Source organism: Lycium barbarum, chromosome 2 (assembly GCF_019175385.1).
Source record: "Lycium barbarum isolate Lr01 chromosome 2, ASM1917538v2, whole genome shotgun sequence".
NCBI classification, from domain to species: domain Eukaryota; kingdom Viridiplantae; phylum Streptophyta; class Magnoliopsida; order Solanales; family Solanaceae; genus Lycium; species Lycium barbarum.
Window position 1 is genome coordinate 57,539,713 of NC_083338.1, and position 12,068 is coordinate 57,551,780.

General features: G+C 38.7%; 1 long non-coding RNA gene across 3 annotated transcripts in view; it reads right to left on the minus strand.

Moving 5' to 3' along the window:
* The window catches only part of LOC132626532 (uncharacterized), a 47,588-nt gene that overhangs the window by 15,229 nt on the left and 20,291 nt on the right, over nucleotides 1–12,068 (minus strand). Inside the window, exons 4-5 of one of the 3 annotated variants that reach the window (XR_009577373.1) lie at nucleotides 7,601–7,672; nucleotides 5,582–5,668 (exon numbers count right to left, since the gene is read on the minus strand). The exons of 1 other annotated variant lie outside the window; for it this stretch is intronic. This is a non-coding gene — a long non-coding RNA (uncharacterized LOC132626532). The remainder of the gene's footprint in view (nucleotides 1–5,581; nucleotides 5,669–7,600; nucleotides 7,673–12,068) is intronic. One more of the 3 variants, XR_009577374.1, reaches the window with a different exon arrangement.

The following is a 12,068-nucleotide window of genomic DNA, read 5'->3' on the forward strand; positions in this document are numbered from 1 at the left end:
TCTTAATGGCCGTGCATGATACTATATATATATGACACCGAGCCTTAATGGCCGGGCATGATACTATATATATATGACACCAAGCCTTAATGGTCGGGCATGGTACTATATATATGTATAAAAATACTTTTTTTAAAGGCTAAGCATGCATGACATCCGCCTTATGAGGCATCCAGATGTACAGGTTATCTCTCTTATTCCATGTTACCTTGCATATCTATATTATGTTGTTACTCATGCCTTACATACTCAGTACATTATTCGTACTGACGTCCCTTCTTGTGGACGCTGCGCTCATGCTCGCAGGTAGACAGGGAGACAGATCATACCCGTAGGTGTTCCATTAGCAGATTCTCAGGAGCACTCCACTTCCTTCGGAGCTGCAGTCTATTTGGTATTGTTTTTATGATCATTTGTATTCTATGTAGAGGCTCGTAGACGTGTGTGCACAATTAGATGTTTTATAGCTCCACCGGTTCATATTATCGTATAACATATTGGTGGCCTTGTCGGCCTTATTTTGAGCTCTTGATACTTTACTGTTAGCCTTGCCGGCTTTATGATATACGTTATGTTGTGGCGACCTTGTCGGTTTGCCTATGTACATATGTGCTGGATGATCGGATATTCCTACGTTGGGCCTTTTCTGCGTGCAGGTGTTCTTTGAGTTATGGTTTATAATGTTCAAAGTAACGGATAAGTCAGGTGGTTCCCGGCCTACGGGTCGGAGCCCGTCATACTCCTCGTAAGGGTGTGACAAATTGGTATCAGAGCAGTTCGTCCTAGGGAATGTCTACGAGACGTGTCCAGTAGAGTCTTGTTTATGAGTATGAAGCACGCCACACTTATAAATAAGAGGCTGCAGGTCATTTAGGAACCATTGACCTTTCTTTCTTATCTTAGATCGTGCCATAGAGCTAAATCATAGGATATGATGTCCCTGATTCTAACCCTAAATGTTTTGATCATGGATAAGCAGTTGATTCTGCAACTACGAGGTAATTGCTGAGAATTGAAGTTGTTCAATTCGAAAGGTATGTTTCCTATTTTATTAATATGGATAGATGTTGATATAAGAACTTGAGCAAGATATTATGGGTATTTGTGATTGCTCTATGGGGCATTGAATGTGTTTTTTGGGCTGTGTGCAGGAATGAGGTAGTAAGAATTATAGAGGAAACTTTGCCAAAATTTTTACAAATTGAATTGTTTGCATGTCTATAGAGAAAGAGTAAAGGGAAAATGTGACCATCAGCCATTTGGTAAGTCATGATTGAAGGAACAACTATGCGATGCTTTCAAAGAGAGGTTTTAGAGTGATTTTAATTTAATTTAAAGGAGGAACCCTGGAGGGAAAAATGATTAGTAGTTAAGAAACTGGGAGGAGTTGCATCTGAGATTTCAGAGGATTGGGACCTATTGGAAACATAAAGAAAATTGACATTAGAAACTCAAATACAGTATTACGATTTATAGATTAGATTGGTTAGTAAGTGATAACAAAGAGATATTGATATGGGAAAGGAAGTTAACTAATACGAGAAAGTTCCACCCTAGAAGTATATATATATATATATATATATATATATATATATATATATATATATATATATATACGAGATCAAGATGGGTTTGTATCCATTTTGGAATGTTCTGCAAACTTCCGGGTAGATATTATTAAGTGGCAAACGGGAAAGAGCACTTTAAGAGCAAAGGAAATCAAGGAGGACCTTAAGAACAGAAGCACGAGAAAGTGTGGTTATAAATTGATTAAAGGAACTTATATGATCGATGACGATAAGACGAAGCTTAATAAATTAGTAAGGTTGGCCAAAGGTAGAAGTGATTGCATACGACAGTGGACTTGGAATAGAGGTGCGATTATAAAGGAAACAGGACGAATATACGAGGAATAGACATATATACGAGCAAGCTATGGTATCGTAAAGGGAAATAAGAAATGAATGAAGGAAGAAAGAAAAGGGCATATTTTACTAAAATTTCATGATGAGAACGAGAATCGACGGGACATTAGAAGGATTATGATGCATGATTATGATACAAACAATTAGTTAAGAGAAACTATGGGACACTATGAGCTAAATTAAGGAAAGGACAAATCGTGAGAATGAATGAGAGGGAGTATCGACTTTTACTGGTATGGTATAAACCCAACTCGGAATCGGGAACCAAGAGTAAGAGGAATCTCAAGGGTACTAGTGAAAGGATAGCTATGAAGGAAAATTGCGGCTGCAGAAGCATGGTGTAGTCGGGCATTCTATAAGGAGCCTAACGAATTCCGGTGTCACCATTGATTCATTAACCTAGGGGACTATTAGGCATGAAAGAAGGAAGTGGTTTGAGTTGTGTCCAATATGTATGGATGACTTGATACAAGAATCCAGTTAACAAAAGAGAAATAAGTCAACCCATGCGATGGAAGTAACTCTTCATTATATGGACTAGAGGAGTTGAAGGATAGCTAGGGTCGACCAAATGACTACCAAAGACGGTCAATACTGAAATGTTACTGGTATATGAGAACATTCTTAGACGAACTAGAATATTCCCAAGTACAGAAGAAGGAAATGTACTGGTTTGCAGGAGTCGAAATTCGAGATGAACTAATATAGCAAGGATGTGCTAAAGAAAAGTGGAAATGGACTAAATGCAAGTATATTATGAGACAAACATGGGAAAGGAGGCATGACAAGATAATAAAGGTTTAGCAAATCAAGGAAATAAGTTTTGTCGATGCAATACGTTGTGTTCCGGGCTATGATTCGAATCGCTCGTACCAGAGAAATTTTTGTTACAATTAAATATGCAGACAATATACCCCAAAAAGGTAATAGAAGAAGTGAGAAGGTCTACAAGTGACCAAGGATAAGTATCAGGGACAGTCGAGATTAGTAAAGAGAAATCGTAGCACTAGAAGAGATGAGAGTTTTAAAAGAGGAATATTTTTAGGAATTTCAATGATCGTTAAAAGAAAGGAAGATAGTATGCCTATGGATAGCATGACAGCAGTACTACCTGAGACTAGAAAGTATCTCCTGCGTCGTGAAATCATAAGTCACCGTTTATATCAAATCGTGAGAGTATATGTCATAGGACCATATAAATGTAAATAATCGTCCTGATGAAACAGCTAGTAAAATGGTGTGGGGACGACAATAAATATTTAAAGAAGAATGGAAGCCAGTTAAGTCTCAATTAGCCGTTGGTATAAGAGAGCCAAGGACTTAAAGAGGGAAGCACACTCGTATTGAAAGGAAGTTGTGATTAAGTAAGATTTTATTTTAGTCTCATGCTTATGAGTTATTTCGTAATGATGTTAAGATTGGAGAAGAGGAAATTGGAGGAAAGATTCAAACATAGATTTGAAGATATTTTGAATAATAGATTAGCCTTAGACATGATCATTGGTATGTTGTAAGTATAATCCTGTGATGGGGGATAACAACGATGATAAGAAAATGATGTATACAAGTGCATAAGGAATGGTGCTAAGGATTGTTGTATGGATCGAATGGAGTCCTATTTGAATATAGATCCCTTGGCTATGGTATTTTTGACGCATTGGATGAGTAATCTGAAGTAAAGTAATTAATGAGAATAATAAGCCATTAGCAAGGAAATGCTATGACAAACCATCTGGGCGCTACCATAGGTGGAACTATGATGACAATGCAAGGAATTAAGAAGTCCGACCAAATAATTGACAAGGAGATGAGATGATATGTATGTAAAATCAATTAGTACTAAGAGGGATAATCTAAAATAGCACTAGAGAAGCAAACAAGGAAAAGTGCAACAGCCGAATAAGAAAGTTGCCCACTAATAGAGAAATAAAAGGCTACGAAACAGGAGGGACTGAGTCAACGGAAGGTGAAGTCATGGAAGTAGATTAAGATAAGATTGCAGGAAAAGGATTCAAGGATATAAATAAAGAAGATGGACATTTAATGAATTAAGAGATCTGCTTGATTAATAAACCGAAATGAAAGATAATTGCGTCAAACTATGGGAAAGACTTATTAAGTGAGAATCGGGCAAAGGTTAAAAGTAGAAAGAGAACCCCAAAGGAATTAATCAAAGGATATCGCGTTTGATTGGAACAAGCGGGTGACAATGAGAACTCGTGGAACGAGAAACATAATGGATCTTATTGGAAAAAGGGATGAATGAAGGTTACTGACAAAGGAAAGAATGAAAAGATTCGAATTCGCTGCATGAATCGGAATCTTGGTAATTCTTCGATGAATTTCTGAATTCACCCCTAAGTTATTAGCCGAACTAAGGATCAGAAACTTTAAGAGTAAATTGAAGGAAAGGAATCATTAAAGAAGAAGTTTGAGATGTTTTTTATACACGTACAAGAATTACTGTTAGTTAGCTAAGTGCCAGAAGTCCAATTGAAGGAAAGAGAAATTAAGCGAGACATTTCTGTGTTAAACAAGTTACGATAAAGTACCGCAAAGATTAATTCAACTGCTATAGAAAGCAAAGGATGCTAAAATGTGACCAGTCTTGAGGTTATGTTTAAGGGAGGAAGAACAAGAATAAGTAAACTCCAAGAAGACAAAGGCCTGGGACATCTGTAAAATGTAAGAAAGATACGTGGAGATCAAAGAGAACAAGAAATTCTGAATAAAAAGAAGATGGGATCAAAATTGGATAAAAGTATGTGGTAAGTATGGGATGAAAGGGCATACAAGAATGTAAACAACGAAGGCTGAAGAGACAATGAGAACAATAAAGCATAAAGAGTTAGTAGACAAACAGATAATAAGAAAAGAGATGACCTTGAGCACGGGCGTAAATTTTGGCTACAAAAGAAAAAGGATAAACTGCGTAATTCGGATAGGTTCAGTTTTAAATGAACAAGTAAGACTGTAAGTAAGTAAAGTATATACCGACAAATACAGGTAAGAACATTGACATCTACCTCAGAGCGAACTCTACCACAACATTCGAGGACGAATGTTTTTGAAGAGGAGGGGGGGGGGGGGGGGAGAATGTTACACCCCGTACCTCGGAGAAGCACTGGTTAAATTTGAATGTAAGTATGTCGAGCTATGGCTAGGTAAAACAACTTTGGAGTGTGAGGAACGAAGCATTATTAAGTATATTGTTTAAGTAAAGGATGAATTATGATCTTTTAAGTCGTAACTGGGAAGGACAACCTTAGAACCAAAGGACATGACCATTGTCAAGTATGATTAGTGATAAATATCATGTATGAGGAGTTTTGGAAGATTTCTGTCACGACCCAACCCCGTAGGCCGCGACTAGTGTCCGTGCTGGACACCCATACGTACCCAATAACCCAAATCAGCATATCAGCAGAATATTTTTAAATGTAAAAGTCAATCGACGTTAGTAATTATCATAAATGAACCGACATAGTACATGGAAGCCGATAAGGCTGTCACAGATCATATCATCCCAAACCATATACAGAACCCACACAACTATGTCTACAAACCTCTACAGAACATAACAGAATCATAAGACGGGATAGGGCCCCGTCATACCCCTGAATAGCATACATATATACAATAGCAGCAGACTGTACCAACATATAGGCTCTGGACAAAAGAGCACTCCCAAAATAGCAGAATAGATATCCTAGGCAGGCGGTCAGCAAATCTATCGTCTGTACCTGCGTGGCATGAGAATGCAGCCCCCGAAGGAAGGGGGTCAGTACGAAATATGTACTGAGTATGTAAAGCACGGAACGTAGTAAACAAAGTCATAATCGAAGCAGAAGATACAGAAAATGAACTGAATATCCAGCTTAGAAAAATGTTGATCATATAGCATAAATAGTATTCGCTGAAAACATATGTCGTACCTGGTCCCATTACGGAACAAGATCATAACCGAAACAGAACTTACAGAGCAGTGAGTGTAACATCCGAAGTATCAAATGCATATTTTCAAAACATGAGGAGTGTGTACAGAAACATATACCATATCATATCCGACCCCTGCTAAGGGACTCAGCAAACAGAACGTGGTCACCCCCCCGACGCTGGTGCCACAACACATAAGGAGCAGAATAGGGGATAACCCCGTAACATAACATATCATATCAGATGGCCATATCAGATCATATCATATCAGAATGTGTGTACATGGCACAGCATATTCCACAACCCATGTACATATATACCTGCCCCCTCACATCGAGGCACGGCGAACAATGCAGTGGAAGTCACTTGAGAACATATCCTGGCCCGGGCTCAGTGTGGGAAACATTGGGGCATTCACGAGTGGAGTAGTGAGAGACTAAATGCAATTAAATTATCATAAGTATTTTCAGAGACTCGATGAGGAATACCAATGACAAACCAATCCAATGAAGTCAGACGGGATCATAATAAGTGAGTTTCAGATGTCATAATGAATTACAGAAGCATAATATTTCTGAAATTGTTCCGAGTGCCAAAAAAATTTATAAGACTTGATGAAATATTTAAAATAGTTTTTGTTTAGTAGTTAAAAGAGTAGTCAGAACATTTCTTTCAAAAACTGCTCGAAAACAAGCCTTAAGTACAATAAGGGTAAAACCGGGAATAGTGGGCCCACCTCGGGACAAGCAAGGCGGTGGGCTCAAATTACGCATTTTAAGCTTATGGGGTCACCTACGAAGGTTCTACGGACATTCTATAACCTTTCAAATAGTTTGGGGAAGGTTTGCATAATTTTCAAGAAAACATACAAAAAGGGTTCAATTCTATTGAACAAAAATGTGACAATTTCAGACGCGGATTCCGATGAGCAGAATATTCTTCGATGCATATAGCATCCCCGAGAATTTAACTCGACCAAAATAATTCAACAACAACCCAACAACAACACCAACAACAACAACAATCACTACACAACACAATATAGCATAACTAGTCCTCTTTCCAACATAGTGCAATAACTTTCATTCCAACTTCACATTTCCAAACCAACCTCAATCTTTTTACTTTCATTACTAATCAAGATCATTACAATATAATTCGGAAGCATTTCATATCATTTCTTCAAAATATTCACAAGATATACAAAATATACAAACTTTCCACCAAAACCATAATCCATCCAAAACTTCTAATCTTCAATCTACATATTCATAACATATTTCCATCTTTCAATTTCATCAACCATAATCATAATTTACATCTTAACAACTTCATTTTCACAATTACATGAATCTACCATAAAATCACAAAACTTCCCATAACAACTTAACAACCAATCTTTCATGCTATTATGGACTTACATCCCTCCAAATCCACCAACTAACATAATAATTCAAATTTATAACTACACTTCCATAATTTCATAAAAACTACATTAAAATCACATAATTTTCTATAACCATTTTCAACAATTTTCCATACCAACTTGAACCATTTCCTTCCATTTCCATTACAAGGCTTCAACAACACAATTAACATAACAAATAAAATTGGTTCATCCTTCTACACACATACATACCCACTTTGCAAACTTCCATATTTCCATAATTTTCACTCATTTCTACATACTACAACATAAACAAACCTTCATAACATAAGAAAAAGGAATTGATTCTTACCTTTTTCTACAAATTTCTTCACTTGAACAAGTTGTCAACTTGAAGAAATAAGTGCTCCTTCTTCCAAAACAACTACACCAAGTTGTAAAGGACACTTAATTTAGTAGGAATTCAACAAGAAAATAATTTTAGAGGCAAGATTTTGAGGGGTGATTTTCCTATGGCCAAACCCGAAATGGCCTTATTTTTGCTCTTCTTTGTGTTTTGTTCTTGGTTCTTGAAGTTTCTAATGAATAAATAATGCATATATGGCCCCTTATATTAATTTGGCACATGGAAATTAATCAATTTGGTGGGCTTGGACCAGGTATGGCCGGCCACCCTCTCACCTTGGGCCAAATTTTTCTTTTCATTTTTTTTGGGCCAACTCGGTTGGTCCCGAGTTGGGCCTAGCCCACTGACCGTTCGACCTTAAAACATCCATATCTTCTTGTATCGAGGTCACCTTGGAACCCACGACCTATGGATGGAAAGCTAATTCAATTATCTACAACTTCTATTTCATGGTATTTTTCAAAATTCCAAACTTATAATACAGTTTTTGCCCCCCAAAGTCAGGTCACCCGAAAATGTTTTCTTAAAAATATTCGTTTGGAGGACTTCCACTTTGATTTGGCCCAAGGGTCTGTTACATCCGACATTTTCGCTTATTCGAAAAATTCAAGATAAATGGACTTGTGATGAATAAGGCCACAATTGGACATTTCTTGGTATGAATGTGTAGGTTATGAATACAATGGTGTGGAATTACGAAAGGAGGCCAAGGAAAAATTAGAATTTTGGAAATTTGTCCCATGAATTTCAATAATTAGCCAACAATTTTGGGCTCAAAAATTAAGTGAAGTGAGGCCCAACTTTAAGGGGCCCAACCGGCCACAACTCACCCAAGCCCATGGATTAATTAAATTTCATGGGAAATTATTTTATATATGGATAAGTATAAAGAAGGTTCAAGATAAGTCAAGAAGACAAAACAAAAAGAAATCAAGAACAAAGAGAGAGAGAGAATTCGGGTGAAAGAAAGAAAAAGAAAGAAAAGAAGGAAAAAAATTATTGGAGCCAAATCTTGATTCAAAAAAAATTCTTTTGTTGTGAGATTAGTACTAAGCTCAAAGCCCTCTACAAGTTGATATAAGTATTGTGGCAAGAAAGCAATTTTATCCTCCAAGTGAAGAACTTGAAGAAAGGTAAGGATTTCATGCTTTTGTTATGTTATAAAAGGTATATGTATGTTGTAGTATGTGTGAATGAATGAAAAATATGGAAATTTTGTGTGTTGGAACTAAGTAGGTGTTGGCCGTGGGTATGCATGTATATTGCATGGTTTGGTGACTTGAATTCATGTTAGAATCTAGTATGTTATGGTAAAAATTGTATTAGAAATGAAAGTGGGATGAATTAATGGAAGTTGGAGGATATTGCATGTTGGCCGTGTGGTGCTTATGTGAAAGTGGATGGGTTGAATTGATTTAATGCAATACTTGTGTTGTTATGACTTTGTGGAGTAGATGCAAGGATAATGGTTAAGCTAAAACAAAGAATTTGTTGGTTAAGTTGTTGTCGGAAAGTATGTCGCTTTAGCGTGATTTCTTGAAATTATGATTTATGATAATGAACTTGGAATATGAAAATGTGTTTATGAACTTGTATGTTGAAAGTTAGGAAAAGATTGGAAAAGTAGTGACTTAATGGAAAGTTTGAATGTTTGTGTATCTTATTAATATTGTGTGAAAATGGTATGGATGCCTCCGGTGTATGTCGTAATGATTTTGATGGATAATGGATATGAAAATAATAAGGTTGGTTTGGAAATGCAAGTTTGAAACGAAAAATGTTTCGTTATGTCGAAAGATGGCTAATGATGCCTTAGTGTATGTTTAATGTCCATTGATGTTTTGATGTCATTCCTGGGTTGTTGTGTTGATGAATTGAGCCGAGCTAAGTCTCGGGGATGTCGTATATACAGAGGAAATGCTGCCGAAATTTCGGTAGGCAAGTATGTGTAAAGTTGGAATATGGAAAGAATGAAACTAACAAATGGTAAACTTGACCATTTCCAGATTTTGGACGAAATTTGGGTTGACGCCAAGCGAGCGTAAGGCGCTATCGAGGTATGTGAAGCATTCCCCTATGTTCCTAGGCATGTTCTGGATGTGGTAGGCTCGGCCGCGGGCCTTAAGTACGACTCCGTTCCCCGGAATTCGAGACGGAAAACCGATTCAATTCAATTGAAGCTATTTTCTTACAAATTGCCTTTAAAGTGAATTTTTGTACAAAACGTCGCTAAACGGAGTCGGAACACTTCCAAACGACTATGGATGACCTCATAAGGTCTATTATCAATAATCTACGTATGTAGCCTCGAGTTGGTCCGAGGCGGGCCCACAAGGCCCGATACTTTCTGTAAAATTTTAAATACTTCCGTTTTGGTCAGATTTTCTCTAAACTTCTAGACTATTATTTTGTGTATGATATGGCTATTTTTGTGTAATTTATACAAAATGATTTCTGAACATCTGAGAATCCGATTCTGATAATAATCTGTCGTGCCTTCCCAACTAGGATATAGGCGCGTATTATGCATACTATCTGGATATTCTGATTTTGACTCGCCATTTGGCACCCTTCAGGTTGATCGAGTCTGTATGTTGAGTCTGTATGTAAGTAGTTTCTCATTTATCGGTTCGTGTCTGTCTCAATGCATTCTTTCACTGCGACCCGGGCCAGGTTCTGTTATCGTGCATATTTCTCTACATTGTTCACCGCGTCCCTCGGCGTGCGGGCCGGGATCTGTATATCTGTATGATATTATGATCTGTGTATGGGGATGGCGGCCAGGATGGCATATGATCTGATCTGATTCTGTCTGTCCACCGCGTCCCGTACTAAGAGGGCCGGGTTCTGTTACCGCGCCCCCAGACAGGGCCGGGATCTGTATGAATGTATGCGTGTGCCATCTGTATTTATATAAGCACATGCCTCTGTATGATTCTGTATGACTCTGTACTACTCTGCATGCATAATTCTGTCCGACATACTTCTGTCTGTCCGTCTGAATTACGACTATGTCTGTATGTCCGTATGGCTTCTGATTCTGTATGTCCGTATGGCTTCTGATTCTGTATGTCCGTATGGATTCTAATTCTGCTCGTCTGTCCGTATTATGATTCCGTCTGTCTGTCCGAACCATAATTCTGTTTATTTGTATGGAACACGATTCTGTATGTCTGTCTGGATCATGACTCTGTCCGTCAGTCTGATTTATGGTTCTGTCCGTTATATTTCTGTGATTCCGGTTCGGACTATGCTTATATCTGTTATATTTCTGCTTTACATACTCGGTACATTTTTCGTACTGACCCCCGTTCTTCGGGGGCTGCGTTACATGCCCGCAGGTATAGACGCGCCAGGTGATACGCCGCCAGTATAGGTTTCTGATCCAGCTGTTTTGAGGAGCTCCTTTGACCCGGAGCGTATATTTTTGGTATATATCTTCTGTTTTCTGTACACTCTGTATGTATGGATATTCTGGGTACGGCGGGTCCCTGTTCCGTCATATGATTCTGTATGTCTGTAGAGGCCTGTAGATAGATGTGTGGGTTACGGGTTTCGTCTGTATGTTAGCCTTATCAGCTTATCTGTAAATGTCTGTATGTTCAGGTATATATATATATGGTCGCGCGCGTGCCGTATTTGTACCGGCCTACTTCTGTAACTTCTGTTTTGAAAAAGAAAAAAAATCCGTATAATTCGAAAGTCAGTCGGGTAGGTATGTACGGGTACCCAGTTAGGGTACCAGTCGCGGCCCACGGGGTTGGGTCGTGACAATAGTGGTATCAGAGCGGTTAGTCCTCGGAATGTCTACAGGCCGTCTCTAGTAGAGTCTTGTTTATCGATGTGTTGTGCACCACACCTATAAACAGGAAGCTACAGGGCATTTAGGATGTTACCCTTCTTTGGATTCTTAGATCGTGCGATAAAGCCATATGATTAGGATGATTCTCCCCTACGAATTGCTGTATCTACAGCGAGGCTCCAGAAGAGCAGAAGTGTCGGTATTTGGGGAAAATGTTTCTGACCCACTTCCTGCAGGTGATCGTAGGGTGATAAATAATGAAGAGGAGCGCTTCGGATGATGGGGATGGGGGTGCTAATAAGGCCCCTAGGACATCACCAGGACCGAGTAGGCAGATCCCCAGCTACTCGATTGAGACAGATCCTTCGGAGGATCCAGAGACAATTCCTCCAGAGTTTTTGATCCCCAGAGCAGAGGCTCCCAAGGAAGACAGTTATGACACCGACCCTTCGGAGGACCCAGCGACGATACCTCCAGAGTTTCTTACTCCCAGGGAGGAGGATAGCCCCGAGGCTGAGCCACTAGAGCACTCCTCTGGGACGCCGGAGGAGGAGATTCCCGAGGATGTGCCAGCAGCTCCGGTAGTGGAGCAGTATGTTAGACAGGCTTCCC